Below are 18,659 nucleotides of genomic sequence, written 5' to 3' on the forward strand. Positions count from 1 at the left end.
TAGTCTGATGATGTCACGACTGAGCAAGCACACAGTGGGTAACTAGTATGGTGTGCATGTACCCACTGCATGTGTGTGAGTAACAGTAACAGACTGTAAATGTATCTGGAGAGAAATGGTAGTAAATGATCAAGTTGCTAATAATGGGTGTTTTGAAATGGAATCAAACTGATATTCTGTGAAGGGACAAGTTCTATTCACAATCAACTACAATTTTGCCATCTAAAGCTGGGGTCTTCAAAACTCACACAAATCATCAGTGCACATTGGGCTGTATTTTGATTGTCGTAAGTACCAGTTCTTCTTATGCCTTAACTTAAAGGCCTGTCCATACTGTCTCCGACCACCAAACTTTTGTCGGAGAGTTCTGACTTTCCGACATGCCGCTTTCCAAACTCGGGGTAAACTAATTCGGGGTAATGCTTTTCAGAAGATACGAGTGACGTCATTTTGTAGTTGAACTGGACCTTTCCGACGAAAAGTTCAGTATGGAGTGGACAGGCCTTTAAGTTAAAGCATAAGAGCTGGTACTTAAGACAATCAAAATAGAGCCCATTATCTCTTGGGTCATGAATCATGTTGTGGAAGTTAGATTTTTCTGATCCCATTGCGGGCCCTGCGTAGGCAACCCGGCCTGGCGGAGACCTGTGCTCTGAGGTGCACTTTTCTATTGTATCTCAGTCCCTAGAGATGTCATTGTTTGTGTGCATGACAAATGTGTGTTTTGATTTCTCACCCACTGCTTAACATACTTTTGGTTAACCTATAACATTGTAGAATGTACTCGGCTCTGCCCAAATCGTCACCCTGTGAGTCTGGACAGCAACACCATACATTTGTGTCCATCTGAGAATGTCTGTTTTAGGTATAATAGTGCGCGTGCGTTTCTGCTACCAGAATACCCTGCAGCTGGATCTCATTAAGACATCTGTGTTCAACATAGTCAACCGAGAGGACACGTGCAGAGTGTGCGTGTGTGTGTGTGCGCACATGCACGCGTGCGTGCCTGTGTGTGTGAGTGTGTGAGAGGGAGAGAGATAGAGAGAGCATGCGTGCGTCGGTGCGTGTGTGTGTGTATGTGTCTGTCTGTTGGGTGTGTGTGTGGGGGGGGGGCTGTAGTGAAGAAAAGAAATATAGGCATATACATTTATAGAACATGAATGAGGCCTATGAACCCCTACAAGCGAAAGAAAGAAGGGCCTGGATATATGAAATGTAAATAATTAAAAATAGACTTGTTCTTATGTTTACATACAGTATTGTGGCTAAAAGTGTAACAAACAAAAAGTAGAAGCCTTTGAGTGAAGTAAGTTCAGCTGGACTGGTGTTCTGGAAGCAATGCTTCGAGTCCTAAATACAGAACAACTCAATCATGTCAAACAGGAGGGTTTACGCTATAAACCTTTGTTTAACAGCTAGCCTCACTAAACTTCACTCCTGCTGGGCACCACAGGACTGTATTTCTTTTTTTTTTTCTTTTTTTTTACATCTCATCTCTTTCTACCTCCGATTCAGACCCTTTTATGGGGGCACGGCTACTCACTCAGTAGGAACTGGGGCCAGAGTATGCTCAACAGAATCAATTTTCTTTTTTAAAGGACAAACTGGACAGGACTTCCAGGATGGCACAGTACCGAAGGCACAGACACAGTCAGACACCTGCGGATTGCATGGCTTGCCTGGCAGGAGTTTGGGCTCTGTGGATGTTTCCATGGAAGGAATGTTAATTGGTCACTGAGATACAGTCAGGACAAGTATCTGCCAATAGGATCACAGAAGACAAAGAGAGAAGTAGAAGGGGAGGCTGGTACATTGGTGCAACCACAGTACAACATAGCCCTGAACTCTTATCAGAGATTCCATGGGTTGGTTTTGCTGCATGCACAACACCTTGCGCTATTTCAAGCTAACATGAAGGCTTACTCCCACACAGAAAGACCTGAGTGAAAACAAAACAATATTCTAGTTTGAGAAGTAACAATATGGGGACAGGCCCGCAACGAACACAGTACGGTAGATAGAAAGGTTAAATGATTTACGGCTTCAGGGCTGTAATAATTACCCACCAACCTAATTACCTACTTAAGTACTCCAACTATATTATCAGCTAGGTTTAGCCTACAATAACGCTGCTGTTGTTTTCAGAAATCACCTCTCAGGGTAATTTAGAAAAGTGGAGCAACAGGACAGCATTTTACACCGTTATAACAAGTGGAGATGGGGACTAAACAGCTTGGTGTGACACAACGGCAGTGCTCAGTCCCTGATGAGGACAACAGAGGGAGTGTTATGTATCACACACGCAAGAAAACACACAAGTAGTATGCCTCCCCACGCCCACCTTCTTTCGTCTAACAATGCCAATGTTAGAGGTATCCGCCAGCTATCCTCACATGGTCAATCATGCAGATTTTAAAGGACTAGGTATGAAATGTGCTCAGATTTCAGGCTGGAAATTTCATTACATTGTGTACACATTGCTATAAATGTTAAGAAATTACCGTGGCTAAAAACAAATCATTCCTTTAAAAAGATTGTTCAGTCGCTTTTAAAATGTTTTAAGTGTAGCTTAATTGTAGGTAATTGTGTGGTGAATTTTGTGGTTACTGGTTTTATTTTTTATTAGTTTTTGGGTTATACAACTTGCACAATGGAATGCACCAGCACGAGTAGACTGACTGGTAGTCGAGTGGGCGTGGAGCGACAAAGACATACAGTATGGAGGTTTTTTGTGAGTATCCAGAAGATAACCATAGACTTGTTCACCTGCAGTTCTGAACACTGAACAGTGACACTAACATCTTAAGCTGCCAGCATACTTTAAACGAAGTAAAAAAACAAAAAACAAAAAGAAAAATCCCCCAATTTGCCGAAACTGAAAATATTCTCTGCAGATTAAATTGTAGCTTGGCATGACCAGACTAATATCACTGTGTGCTGTGCGTAGATATTAGTCTGAGTCCTGAACAGCCGATGTAGTGTATAGTGCTGGAACCATGCATGATTTTGCCAACTGGACCTCCACTCTTTGTTTGCATCATCCTCTGATGCACTTTGTCTCAGATATTTCACTATTTCTGGTGACAAACACAAAGACAAAGTATATGCCATCTCTCACCATGAATAAATTGCCACTGGTAGTGTTGATTGAGGAAATAAAACAGAAATAAATCACAAGCACCTTGGATTTCTTAACAATCATACTCAAAGTTCACATTGGTGTCTTTCTTCTGCGGTTTTGTTCGGCTAGTAAAAAAAAAGTGAAATTGTCCTTTTTTTATGTCCAACATATTGAATAACATATTTAATAAGTTCATAAGTATAACGCAATGCATTAGAAATTAAATCACAATTTTACATTTCAGGATTAAATAATAATAATTCACAATTTCAATTAAAAAAGCTAAAATAGCCGTTCTACAAGCTCAAAACATGTTGCACTGTGACACATTTTGAGCTTGTAGATCTGCTATTTTTTCTTCTTGTGTATGACGTACTAGAATGACAAAGAAGGACGCGACAATAATGCAATGTGGCACCCTGGAGTGAGTGACAGACACTCACTCCAGGGTGCCATATTGCATATTGAAATATAGTGGCCTTCTCCATTATCAAAGTTGCCCACCCCTGCTTTAGAAGGTAGAGTCTGCTTAAAACACCCCATCTATTAAGAACTAGGTGGGCAGGGGGCAACTATTTAATGTTATTGCTGGACCACTGTTGGCATCATGGGAGAGGGAGATGAATGAATTGAATTGAATTGAAAATTGAGATGAGGTAGAGTACACACACTAGGGCTGGTCCCAAATAACTGAATGTGGATTAACTGAATGTCACACTATCGAGGGGCATTTAGCACAAACCGCAAGTCATGCTAGACGTCATCCAGCTTAGCATCACTAGCAATGTTGCTAACGACAGGGCAACTACGCAGATTACAAGCGGTGAACATTAGCAAATGACAATTATGATGATGGAAATGTTTCCATACAGTCAACTATTTTCATCATCAAGGAACATGGACCTTTGTCACAGAGGCAGCCCATGTAAGTTTAGTTTACCTCTACCACCAGGCTTACACTGGGCATGTAAGGGTACAGTCCGTTCACAGAGCGGCCGCCGGCTGCTAACATAAGTATGCTGCTAAAATAATCACACAACGTCACCCACACCCAAATAATGTTTAAATGAAAGAAATGTAGGTTCAACCAAATTCCACCAAACGTAAACCCAATAAATTAATTTGGGGCCAGCCCTAAAACACACACACCTTAATAAAAGTTCACTAGAACCCTGGAAACAGAGGACTAGTTCATTTCTAGCCAGATTAAAGCTACCAAGGTGGAGCTGGTGGAAAAGCTTATTCTTGGTAAGCAAGAAAAGAGCCTTAAGCTCTCCATTAATAACACAAGGAGAGAGTGTTATTTGTGAAAGCTGCCTGTAGGCTCATTGTACACAGAGACTTAAAGTAAACTGTAAGCCAAGCATGCAGAGCCAACACATTACAACAGAACTCTCACAAGTTCAAGGCTTTCCAAAGGCTTTCCAAGCCCAAGGCTTTCCACCCAAAATTTGGTTTCCTCTGAAGAGATCTACCAACATTTACTTGTAAAATTAAGCATTAGTGGCACCGCATTGTTTTCAGTTTATTTCATCTGGATCAAAGCATCAGGAACGGAACAAAAAGTTTTGATCACCTTGATGATTGACTAAATCAGAGCCAAGTAATCAATGTGGTGGGATTGTATGCCCAATGTGGTGGGATTGTATGCCCCTTAAGCCGGTTTTCCATACCACTTTTTAGCCCGACACTACACGACACGGCACGACACCGCACCGCATTTTTTATGTAGGTTTTCCCACTACAGTACCCCCCCCCCCCCTCCTCTCCCGAAAGAAATCGACGCCCCTTTCAACATATGGATACTCTCCTCAGTCTGTAAACACAACGGAGATGCTAACTTGCGCTAATTATTTTTAGAGATGTGGTGGACAATGTTTTAGATGCCACACACTCACACAGGTCTTCATCAAGTCTTTACAACTATAGCGACGACTAACGTCGGGGTGAACATAGTCAAATAATAACTTTATTGGCCAAACTACACAAAGAAGAGTAGAGGCTAGTTGCGCTAGCATACATGCTAAGCTACAGTACAGTACAGTAGCCTACATGTAGATTCTTTTCCCCATTCAACACAGAGATGTGGTGGACAATGTTTTAGATGCCACACACTCACACAGGTCTTCATCAAGTCTTTACAACTATAGCGACGACTAACGTCGGGATGTTCATGGTCAAATAATAACTTTATTGGCCAAACTACACAAAGAAGTAAGCTAATGTAGAGGCTATACTAGCGCAGCAACAGTACAGTACAGTACATGTAGGCTACTGTAGATTCGTTCCCCCATTCAACACACACAGTTACAAATACAAACAGGAGACATCTCACTGAGATCTATATAAAATAACGGATTGCCGACGCATTTGCCGTTGATAATTGCGACTCGCGACGATATAGCCTATGTGTATGTCCACTGTTTGTGTTGGTTAATGTTCTTGGTGCTTCGTGGTAGCTCAACTGCAGGGCTGGGGAACACAATTCTGCCTAATCGTCCTCTTTTAAAAACAGATATATAAAACAAACAGGCTTTGCTTTTATATTTGATTTGCAGCCCTGACTGCATACTAAAATATGTCTCAAGTTGTTGTGTTGAAAGACACAGCTCAGCCGTGAGACTCTGTCTCTGACCAATCAGTATCAGCAGCGTGTATACGTCACTGATTTGGCCTCACTTGGCATGGGGTACTAAAACGGCTCCACTCGAGAGTGGAGCCGTTTTGGTACCCCGTTAAGTACCACTTTCACACCACTCTACCCAGTTCCTTGTAGTGGAAAACCTGACACAAGTGGGCGGTGTGGTGTGGAGTGGTGTGGAGTTGGGCCTGTGGAAAACCGGCTTTAGAGTGTCAATGAGCAAGACACTGACATTCAAAATGGTTGAATTCTTATAAACATTAAAATATGTCATGATGGCACACATCCACTGTGTGTCCAACAGCACACTTGTGATCATTTGAAAGGATGACCCTTGGTTGGAGCAGCATCATGTTTCCTCATATGACTCCACCAAGCCAAGAGTGATATTTACTTTGAAGGGCAAGTCATTTGTGAACCTGTCAACCTGAGGTTAGGTGAGGTAAATCTGGGATGGTCTGGGGACATTGCGTCCTTCATTTGCGGAGTAAAGCAGCTAGCCAATGTACTCAACTGTTAACAGAACCAGCCAACATTCAATCTCCTCTCCCCATAGCAACTCCCTATTTCCCAGGGCTGAAAGGTTCCCTCCCCCTGGCGTGTTTAAAGGGAGGTGGGGGGAGGGTTAGGGGGTTAGTGCCCAGCTTTGGCAGCCTCCTTGAGAAAAAAGGCTGTTCCTGGGGAAACTCAGCGCTGCTCATTTTCCTAAAGCCGCCATGGTTGCCACTTAGCAACAGTCGCCTGTGTCGGTATTCCAAAACGCGGCATTTCACGCCCGTCTGAATGCCTGCCAAACCCGCGCACATGAGCACAAAAAAGAAGACGACAAGTATCACCATAGCAGATGCTTCTTGTATTGTTGCCTCTGGAGTCAAAAGCCAAAGCTTGCGGGCGTTGCAGCCTGACATCATTTAGATGATATTCAATTTCAAGTGAGTCCATGCAATACCAGTCATAAGCCTGGGTGTATGGGCACCTGTCTGGCCTTAGTCCTGCAAAGGAAAGAACCAGAGGCACCCCTGGATACTTACAAAAACAAAGTGAAAAATGTATTTCACCTTCAAAATCAAAATGAGAACACTGCACTGAAATCTCACTGGCTGTGCCTATTATGGGTTTGTTTGATTGACTGATTGAATACTTTATTAGATAGACGGAAATATTAACAGCACAGGGTAGAAGGTAGTACAGTCACACATTTGGGCTAAAAGGAGAACACAAAAAGGTCCTGGAGACTTGCTTCTACTGGGGTCCTACTCTTTGCCATCTTGAAGGAGGAATCCAACCGCACTGACTTGCAGTAAAGGAAATGATGACAACTTTGTGGGTTTTTTCACACTTTTTTTTTGTTTTGTTTTTGGTGTAGGCGAGGCAGGTTGGGTTTCCAGATGGTAGACACTCCCCCATCCTACCACACCCACTCACCTGTCTGTCCCTCCCCTCCCTGGGTAGAGGAAGATGAGATGGCTTGTCAACACCAGCTGCTCTGCGACTGACAGAGGAAAGGAGAGACGCACGCACATCCTTCTTTTCCTCTACTCTCCCCTTCCCCCACACTCCAAGCGTGGACACCTCTTCTCCTTTACCCCCCCTCCCACCTCCTCTCACTCTACTCTCCACAGCTCCTCTGCCCAGTTTTCTCTCCCTGTTGCTGGCCGGCCTTTTCAGCCCTTTCCTTTTCAACAAAAGAGACAAAAGGGAGGCAGGGCTGCTTTCTCTCTCTCCCCCCCGCAGAGAAAAGGGGAAGGCGGAGATGTGGAGAGAGAGAGAGAGAGAGACAGAGACAAACCTGCAGGGACAAGGCCACCCTTTATCGAGCTTTTAAAAGTTAAAACACATCTGTATGCATGCACACATACATAAAGCCATTTACACATGCACTGGCATGCATTGCAAACACCATTGGTATGATACACACTTTCTTGCATCTCAGCATCATATTAAGTCTGTGCAGGTGCACATGGTCTCAAACAAATACAGTTGAGGATTAGCTATGTGAACCTAAATGGTTTGCTAAGCACAGCTATAATGTGATGTCTACTGTCAGTTCTTAAATTCTGCAAGTTTCCCATAAATGAAAGCATTGCATTTATCCCAAGAATAATGAGTGTGTGTCTAATCTATCCCTCTCCTCCTCACCTGCCTCAGGTGGAGGTCTCTTCTTCCAATCATTGGTTCAATAACAAAGGCCCTGTCAGCCATTATATCCTATTTCAGCACTAGGGCCTCTCCCTGGGCCCACCACAAAAGTTTGATTCAACTTGTAGAAAAGATGGTAGACGATAGAGGAGTGTGGTTAGGCCTATAAGTTATGTGAATGCAAGCCCACGGGAGATATTGAAAGCGAGAGTGGTGACTGGTGAGAGGGATTGACTGAGGAGTAATGACATATAGCAAGCCGAGAAAGGGATAGAATTCAGACACCTCAGGTAACAAACAGTGTGTTGTTCTGATGCCATGTCTTTGTCACGACCCACACTACACCATGAATTAAAGTTTCAAAATAACTAGTTATGCCCATTGCCCAGGATACACAAACAGAGACTGACACTAGGGATGGCCAACGGTTAACCGTTACCGTTAAACCGATAAGAAAATTGGTTACCGGTAAGCACTAACGGTTAATTTTGACCGATAAAAAAGAAAAGGAAAAGAAAATCAACCCATGTGTCACACCAAAAGCCCCGTACACCATTATCTACGCAACATCAAGTCATCAGCCATGCAACTATACGCGCTGTGGTTATGCTGCCCTCGCAACACATGCCTATGTGTAGCTAGACAGCTAGTTAACAGTTCCTGGGATCCTCCAATAAACACACAAGGCTTGACTTTTCTTGCAAATTTAGTGAAGTCTCTGTAGGATTTTGTAAAACTGAAACAATAAGAAAATAGAAATACATACACTGAATTAGTACCAAGGTACACATATACACTGTAGTGTGAGAAATAGTATACAGTACATGCAGTACTATTTGCATTTAAACTAGTTACACAATGTTTCAAACACAGAAAATTGCCACTGCAGCAGTACAGGCTAGTAGGAAATACAGGGCACATGTGCTTACATAATGATCAAACCAAACAATTAATCTAGCTTACAAGGTAAAGTTGCAAACATCAAGTTATGCATGAAATACAGTCAATACACCGATTAACTACAACTAAAATGTACGTACAGACAAATAATGTCCAAGGCAAAAGCGTATAAGAAGAATTCTCAGCAGACCATGTGTACAGCTCTCTGCTCAATGAGGAAATGCTGGCTCTACTGACTTAGGTTTCACTTTCGCTTTGCTTTTATACCTTTTTAACTCACCACAAGATGGCAGTACAAACAATATGAACTCATACAATGAACTTCACTTTTTACCTTGACTTGTCAAATGTTATTAAATGACAGAATTATTTATACTTTTTTAAACTTAGATTGTTAACCAATCTGCCGTTGCAAAGGCAGCACAGTGGTCACACATTTCTGGACACCAATGTCTGTGTAACATCCATGCATTCATACAACTGCGAGTCTGCCGCTGCGCGACGCTGCTTGATTTGGCTGTACACGCTGACTTGTTCATCAGGAAACACATGTTCCCTCGTCGATTGGATTTTACAAAACAGACCCGCGTCGTCACATTGAATCCTGTTTAACACATTGACCGCCATTTTAACATACCTCCGTACTCCCACCTGCCATTCGTCTCCATAGACTTCCATGTAATTGGGTGTGCACGGATCATGCACACCCATGCCTAGATAATGCACCACGTGTGTCCACATTGCTCACAGCTTTCAAACAAAAAAATCCGAATGGAAATCCGTTCAGGCATTCATGAGATAACAGCCACTATGTTTAACAAAGATGGCTGCCAAAATGGCTGCCATGCTTGAAAGATGGGGTTGCTATGGGGGTTAAACATGCAATTTCGCGATTGCTATCATGCCTACTCCATTTTTGGGGGTCAAAAAAAATTTTGAAACATTTTTTTTTTTTTTTTTTTTTTTTAATTCTCGGGACTATCGGGCCTGGCGGGGAAAGACATTGGAATAATCTCGGGACTATCGGGCCTGGCAGGGAATGAGTTAAGAAGAGCTTAAAACACAACTTTCTAATGTTACATGTTGATGACATGAGGAACGCTAAAGTCGCGCGCGCCTTGGTTTAGGCTATGCGAAAATTAACCTCGCCTACCAGGCTTTCTGAGAAAAAGCCTGGTGTTCGTTCACAACAGGCCGTTTGGTTTCCGCCTAGAGCGCGGAAACCACTAGAAGAAGCGGCGTCGCTTTGATTTGGTTCCCTCCGTTTGTTTCCCCAATACCTATTAAAATGCTCGAGTAGCCTTGTGTAGTCTTGCCAGTCACTAAAAGTTGGACTAAAAGATGCATATACCAAACAAATTTTTCAAAAGCAAAACTACTCTGCATCAAGGAGTTTATTAGGTAGGCCCTTAAAGTGTGTCCTTGAGCGCAGGGGAATATTTTGGGTTAAAACTGAATCCGGTTTGATCTTTCCGGCAAATTGTAGTACTTTGAGTACTACAACGTGACGTTTTGTGGTTTCCGCTCAAGACCGGTTACAAACCCGAAAAGTGAAGTGATCCCAGACTATGCGAAAATAACAAAGCTCAGAGTCGCAAATTCAATGATCGCTGCATCAGCACACACAAAACACGGGCGAGACTTCAAGAGAGAAGTAAATGAATGAAATGGACATCACGTTTAGCCGATTCAACCATTCCAAACCAGTCATACGATTGGAAGTTATTGCTACATGCGGCTACATGCGTCTCGCTGCTGCTGCTGTTTTGTTAGGAGACAGCCAGGGTCCAGGGAGTGCACAGAATTTTAGAGAGGCATGGGCTGACATTTCTAAAAGGGCCTTTTCAGACGGATAAAAGTTAAGGGCTCAAGCCCCTTTTGCTGTATGTGCGCACGTGCCTGGCGACCAGCGCATCACATTACAGACTTATCATTTCAATCCCACCGTTTCTTTGCAAAAACACATTTCTTTTAGAAAACATTTGTATTCTTGTTTCTCCCAGTTTTATTGTTTTTAATGTGTAAATATAGCACTTTATTATGGGGGAAAACGTGTGTAGGCCTATTTTCCTTTTTTAAATTGCTAAAATAGCGCATTTTTGAACACATTTCCTTAACGGTTAACGGTTAATTAACTGATAAGGCCTGACGGTTATCGGTTAAGAAAAAATCTCCATTTGGCCATCCCTAACTGACACACACACACACAGAGGTTTTGTGAATTCAGAAAGATGGTTATTATTATCACCACCATTATTACTATAGCTCTATTCAGACGGGAGGTGGTTGACGCGCCCTAGTAATTCATTTTCAATGAGAGGTGGACGATTATTTGGGACGCGGGGAGAAGTAAAGGGGCGGAGAGGTGAGTGGGTGCGGTCCCATGAAATTCGTGCACACATACTCGTTTCAATATTGTGGGCGACAAGAGCTGGATTGTGGTCATCATTGTAATATCTCCTGCCGTTTATTCGTGGAGCCATTGTGTCTCCACCACTGTGTGATCCTCGCTGATCCGCGTTAGTAGTCCCCCATCTGAAACTGCCTTAGTGCAGGCCCGTATCCATGTGCAGGGTTCTTTATGAGTGTGTCCTATGATTTATTTATTTATTATTGTATTTCCGTGTCCTGCACACAAAGTGCCCAACCCTTATGGCTTTCTAAGACACCATTTTATGATTACAGCATGTTTGCACTCAAATAATACATTCCATTACAGCTACAGGTTAGTGTTGTTTGTTTGCGACCAAAGGTCGTTTACTATGAGAAACGGCACATTATGTCCGTGTCCGCTTTTTTACGGTCTATGGCTTTGCCACTTTGACAACGCGCTAACTCTCACGCTCTGACATCACTGTGATGTCAGGGGAACCAAATCCCTTTTATGCCCATATATGGAGATATTGAGATCCCTGTGATGCCAGGGGAACCAAATCCCTTTCATGCCCATATATGGAGATCCCTGATGTCATCAATATTAAGCCCATATCTGTGAATATCTATGGGTACCAGGGGTCTCCATATTTGGGTAACTGGTCCGATATACATCACTGACCAGATGGCTAAGACATGGCGCGACCTCCCGCCCTCAGGCGCCTTAATGTTATAGTTGAAGGTTTTGATGTTGTGTTGCATAGTAGTTGATGTAGTGTTGGTGTTGTATAGCTGTTTGTGTTGTGTAGCACTTCTGGTTGATACTGCATTACCCGCATGCCCTTTATTGGTGCCACAGTTGCAATTAACATTGCAAGTAAGTTGATTGCAAGTTGCAACGCACACCGGTTCTAGAGAACAGCTGACCCGACTGACTTCGACACTGCACTTTTTCGGGGCATTAACAAAACACAAGCTGCATGAAGGCGACTAGTTGGACAGTTCTCGAGATATGTACTGTAAAGGACAGTCATACACACTAAAAGATACACACTTATAGATTTATTATTAAAAGTCCTGTGAGGAAAACAGGTAGAGCGACTGTGACAGAGGTTGTGCCTGGGAGAACCATTGCATGGTCCAACATTTGAATATAGACCACCTTGGGATAACACACATCGACTTTATTCATGGGGGAACAACCAGAAATCACACAACATAACACATGCATACATGTCATGCATGTGCACGATCCGGCACACACACAGCTTATGAGCTGCATGTGGAAGCATGCAGGGTGCCCTTATGAGTTAATAATTCACCCTCTTATAGGACACTTCAGTGGCTGCTTCAAAGGAATTCCAACACTGTGCTGAATCTATTTTACATGGCACAACACTGTATCTGGGGCTCTATTTACATATCTGAATATTGAACAGTTTTTGCCTTCTAATTAAATCCTAAGAGAACTTAGCAGTGTTATCGCAATTTATTTTTATCAGAAGGAAAGATCAGCCTTGTTTATCTCAAGAACTGAAGGCTTGCTGATTTAAATCAAAGACATACTAGAGGGGTTTATGCAGCATGTCAAGCAAAGGTTTACAGCTGGGATGATCACCACAAGCAATATGCACCAATAACTATTAATGTTATGCATTCATTTTGATCCAAATACCACCACCAGTAATTTGCGGGGTGGGGGTGGGGGGACATTCAAGTACAGGGAGGGAAATGTGGGATTCCAGGCACGGCGGCATTCCTAATACAGGCAGGAGTACCAGCTCATTAGTGACTTAAGAAGATGGGCATTAAAGGTATTCATGATAGTGTAATATGCAGAATCAGGGGCTATTTAATCAACCTGAAACCATAATCTGCATAAAAACAAAATACAGTAGTTCACCCAAGTTTTCTTCTTGAGTTGGGTCATCTGATACTGTAAAAGCGTTGGCTTATCCTTTAGAGATGCATGTATTTGTCTGCATCATGGATTGGAAATCCACTTGCTCTTCCCATGTAGGGCAAATGTATACAGTTAGATCATGGATTAACCCATTTTATTTCATGTGAGTGGTCTTAAAAGCAATATTCATTTCACATTCATTTTACAGCCCAGTTCATCAAATGAGATCGACTGTCTTTATAGATTTTCGAATCTTTATAAATGCTTTCTAATTGAAAAATGTCCTCAGATAAGGCAGTATTTGATGTCTGCCATCTAGAGATATATTCAGGTCTCATAGGGTGGCATTGGAGTATCAGATTTGGTACCCACTTTCCCCCCTCCTTGGGGGTTTGCACCACTAACATAATTGTCCCTAATCTTCCTGCATCTGTTGGCTTGCAAAGGCCCATTAAACAGCCACACCACTCTGATAAGGTTGCTGACTTAATGCCCAGTGACATAATTAAATTGAGTATTTAATCTGACCATGAGAGCCAAGGGGCCCCAGACCCCTGCCAGGCAAGTGAAGCATTCACATGCCTGGCCTTGTCTGCCCTTCCAAATAACTTGTACTTTGATCCACGTTAGATTGATCATCTTCTCCGGAACAGATATGAGGTTGTGCAAAGCAGGGCTGTCTGTGTGAAACCTTCCATAACAATTTAGTTCTAAAATTCTCCTGCTCAATACTATTTAAATTCAACCACGAAGGTCCTCGGCTCGAATCATAAACACACCACAGTCTGTCAAGAGGCTCTTTCCACAAAGCACATGGTTCAACCTCACAGTGGAAACTAAAAGAGAACGCTTGCACACTGTGGGCTCCAGTTGTACCGTAGATTATTTTTTATTGCACCTGATTGCAAAAGAATTGAGCCCAAATGTGCAACCCGTGTTATATTGTTTTGCTTAGCACCTGCCCAACTTTGAGTGTGGATATGCTTGTCTTTCCTCCCTTTATATTCATCTCACAGTGGGCCACGTTCAGTAATATGGGAAATTATGTGCACAGATAAAATGTGTACAAAAGTGTTCCGCAGTGTGAGGGCTGCGTGAGGTAGCGTAGCAGCCCAAACTCTAGATTGGGGCCAAAAGGGCCATGGAGTGTGCGTGTCGTTTCACACCAATCAGTCCAACTGTGCCAGAGATTAGCTGTTCACAGACAGACACACATACAGATGGACACGGCCACGGGCTGCTAAAAACAGTCTTTGGCCTAGAGGAGACAATAATAGAGAAGTGAATTAACCTGTCTGGGCAAGCCTCCACACTACAGCAGTCAGCATGAGAGAAAAAGGGGGTTTCAAATGATATGAAATACAGTAGTCCACTTCAGTCACCAAACAACACAGCCATACTATACCAGTCTGTGGCAAGCTAATCCCCTATAAAGTATACTGTCATAACTCATAACTGTTCTTACTAAACATTACCAAACAAGAAGAAAGGACAAATCATTGGAGAGACTCGTTGGATGCGCCTCACCAGCCTGGATCCAATAAGCCATCCCCTGCTGAGAAGCCTGCTGAGAAGCATGGCCTCAGATAAAGATTCATATGTTCACTCTTAAGTGTATAACATTCTTGTGTAAACGTCAAAGAACATGACAGTGAAATATTTAATAAAATTGTCTTTCTGCTCAGACTATATGACATCTCATTTGGCACGTTGCAGCCCTGTCTCGAGCACAGCCTGTCCCACGACATTTAATCAACGCCACTGCTGATGAGCTACTGCCAGTGCACCACCACCAAACACAGCTATCAAGGTTTCTAGCCTCTCCCCGTCCTTGACTCCCCACCTGTTAATTAGCAGGCCCACAGGATTAATGCCACCGTTTATGCTAAACTACTAGACAAATCATGGGAATGTCGCCTCGCCTCTCATTGGACTGCATCTGCCCTCTAAACGTCGCCCCAGCAAGCACACACCGAGCCTGCTTGGAGGACATTCGGCTGAAAGAGAGACACTACCTTATGATGAAAGGTTTTGATGCCACGTGTTTTAATGCCCCATCTAGCTGCTAGACACAGAAGACAAGAGCAACAGACCCCCCCCCCCCTCACCCTTTGACCTTTGACAACTTGACAGTGGTAGAATGTCAGAGGTGAGCCTTGTTTATAGGAAGACAGTTGTTACAATTGTGCTGTCACGCTTCCTATATGTAAATTGCTGATGTCTTTAAAGGCAATAATCCAGTGAAATTGTATAGTTCTTGAGTAATTTTCTTATTTTGTAGTCCTTGCTTTTGTTGCAAGTACAATGCACTATGAGTAAGGAGGTTGTGGACAGAGCAGACTGGCAATTAACTGGCAGAATATAACTTTAAATATTTTCAGTAGTATCACTCAAATACCAGTACTTTCCTAGAGGGTTTGCACACAAACGAAAGAAAGAAAAGAATAAAAGAAAGAAAATAATATTAATTTGATTTAAGCTGTCCGCCTTTTGAAACGTGACTCATTTCAGGTTGTTTCAGGTGAAGTGAGATCCTAACGACGGCATTCATACACAAGATCAAAGGTCATTTCACAAGTCAGGATTGCTCTTGCTCTGGGTGTCTGAATTTGTCCAGGTACAAGTGCAAGAACAGGCCCACTGCTAATTTGGCTCATCTACAGCCATTCATTCGAGAAGAAGAGAAAACACATGTCCCATTCAGCTCCCAAAGACTACTTTCATTCTTCTCTGCTTAAAAAAACAAATTCCTAATTGCTTACACCAATAAACGGACATACATCACAATAATGACTTGGCTAGCTATTACTCAACTTCTGCAAATAATGGCCAACTTTATTTGTGCGTGTCTGTCAAGCCTGACTACTTCCCTGAAGTCTTTCTTTATTTTTGGATCAGGAAAATTGCTTGCTTGTCCTGATATGCTCTGAACCCAGGATATACCCAGACCTGCTGTAATTGTACAGTAAGATAATGGGGATCTAATAAACAGATAAATACAATTTATATTCAACCATTCATATTACGTCTCCATAATTCTTATTTTTGTCCACTGTGTTTAATCTAAAAATGTAAATGCTATATACGGTATATACATTCCCCAAAGCCTTTCAAGCAGTGACAAGAGTAGCCATGCATGGATCACACGAACAGTCATGTTTCAGGGCTATGACAAGAGATGCTTTGTAGGGATTGACCATTGTGAAAAAGACCAGTCAGAACTAAAAATGAAAGTGAAGTTTTCCATTCAATGTAAGAAACAATTATACATGTGTAGCCTAAGTTTTTCCCCACCATGGAAAACAAACAAGGAATTACATAAGAAAACTCTGAAGGTAATACAGTCAAGAAATATCTGAATATATAGGCCTACTCTTTTAATTCTATTTCTACAGTGCAGTCTATGATGAGCAATCATCATCAGTCTATTGGCTACTGAGCCCTCAGCTTAGTCTGTTGTGCTGCAACATGAGCAGATGTATTGGCTTTAAAGTGATCCCTGACTAATACGATAAATATGCCTTAATACATTATAATTGTCCTCTATAACTACAATGTAAAATTAAAAACACATTAATTATTTTATTTCTTCTAGAAATAGCTAATCTTTCACTCAACAGGGGAAATGCCCGTCGCAAGTTGATGATGTCATAAATGTCATGTGTGATCTATCCCTATGGAATTTATGGCATGCATGTGCAAATAAAAACAAACTTAATACTTCATATGGTTAATATGAGCATCAACTCAATATTTCAAATGTGTTTTTTGCACATGCATTCCATAAATTTCATAGGGTTAGATCACACATGACATTTATGACATCATCAACTTGCGACAGGCATTTCTCCTGTTGAGTGAAAGATTAGCTATTTATTGAAGAAATAAAATATTGAAGGTGTTTTTAATTTTACATTGTAGTTATAGAGGACAATTATAATGTATTAAGGCATATTTGTCGTATTAGCCAGGGATCACTTTAAGAATGACACTACTCTGTGACCCCATGACACGCACATACTGTACAGCAGTCACAACACTCTCACTGACTTACTTCTGTCATGAGCGAGACTTGGGTTATGTCGAGGCAAGTTGATACACAGTCACTCACACACACACACACACACACACACACACACACACACACACACACACACACACACACACACACACACACACACACACACACACACACACACACACACACACACACACACACACACACACACACACACACAACACTATTGCCCTTGCCTCCAAAAAAATATTCTTAATTATTATTTATTTTATTATGAATACCAACACCATACTTCATTTAATAAATATACAGCCAACTACAGCTACACGAGCGCCTACTGTTAAACTTTTACATTTGGGAAAAGTGTAGAGATGTCAATTTATAGGGTTTTTCGTTCAAAACCCTTCCACTTTAACGACCTATGTGCAACGCCGCCTAGTGGACATGTAGCAGAACAACCAGTGCGCCCAACTTGCTGTGCTTCTTCATCGAATCGTCGACAGTAGAATTATCAAGCGACAAGCGATACAAATCACACATTCACACCAGTGACGTGTTCAATCAACTCAAGGAAAATAAATAAACAATATCACAAACGTGTTGGCTTTAAATTGAATTGTTCAGATGAGGACTTTTTGTTTCATTGTAAGTGGTTTTGTCAACAAATAGCCGAATATCCCAAACTTTAACTACTTCAAGTCAACCACACAGATTAAGCAACAATCACACCACAAATAACACGTTGGCATTAAGCTTAATCATCCCGGTTTGGGCTTTATCATAGAAACTTTCCTCCGCTTCATTTGCTCCAATAATAAGGCACAAGTGTGATGGTTGCACAGGGGAATTACATTTCAAACGAATTCCGAAATTCAAGAAGTTAAACGTAACGTTACGCATTAGCTTCTATGAAATAAATAAAACTCACCTTGTTCTGTAAAGAAGCCTCCACTTCGCGGTCCACTACTCGCCAATTCCTTTTTTTAGGAGTTGGGAATAAAGCAAGTTCCCATTTACCGCGACTCCAGCGACCCCGGGTAGTGATATTCCAAATTGTCCACAACCAGTGTCTCAACGGTTATTATATCCAACAATACATCGATTCCGAGCGGTATGTCGTTCAAATAGGAAAAAGTGACTTTAGTTTACGTTGTTTCCAACACCAAGCAAATTCGTGGATTTTGGCGCATTTATTTAATATATCCTACCAAAAGACGAGCGCCCAGATGTTCTCCTCTATGTCCACTCTCTGTCTCTTCACTCTCCTGACGCTTTCACGAGCTGTAACGTCGCAGCCCAGCAGCACATGGAGGAACCGGCAAATAGTGTCGAGAGAATGTTTTTTTGGGGGGGGACGAGTCACACAGCCCAGCCCCCTAACGCTGTCTGAAAAGAGGAGGCACGGCAAAGAAACAGGCTACTGGTTCCACCGGTGAATGGTGGACCCCTCCTGGCCAACTGTAGACATGTGCATGTACCTGCCAGGGACATGCTGGGCCCCTGATTCAGCCCGGGAAAAAAGAGTTTGAGAGGCCCTCATTGCGCGCTATAGAGAGAGATCTCT

The 18,659-nt window shown here is 42.3% G+C and overlaps 1 protein-coding gene across 1 annotated transcript in view; it reads right to left on the reverse strand.

Moving 5' to 3' along the window:
* plxnb1b (plexin b1b) overlaps positions 1–18,285 on the reverse strand; it is a 123,483-nt gene extending 105,198 nt beyond the window's left edge. The window contains exon 1 of the mRNA XM_080728857.1: positions 18,024–18,285. The gene's annotated coding sequence lies outside the window, so the exon portion shown is untranslated. The remainder of the gene's footprint in view (positions 1–18,023) is intronic.
* Between the last annotated feature and the right edge of the window lie 374 nt (positions 18,286–18,659).

Source organism: Nannobrachium achirus (assembly GCF_963921795.1).
Source record: "Nannobrachium achirus genome assembly, chromosome: 6".
NCBI classification, from domain to species: domain Eukaryota; kingdom Metazoa; phylum Chordata; class Actinopteri; order Myctophiformes; family Myctophidae; genus Nannobrachium; species Nannobrachium achirus.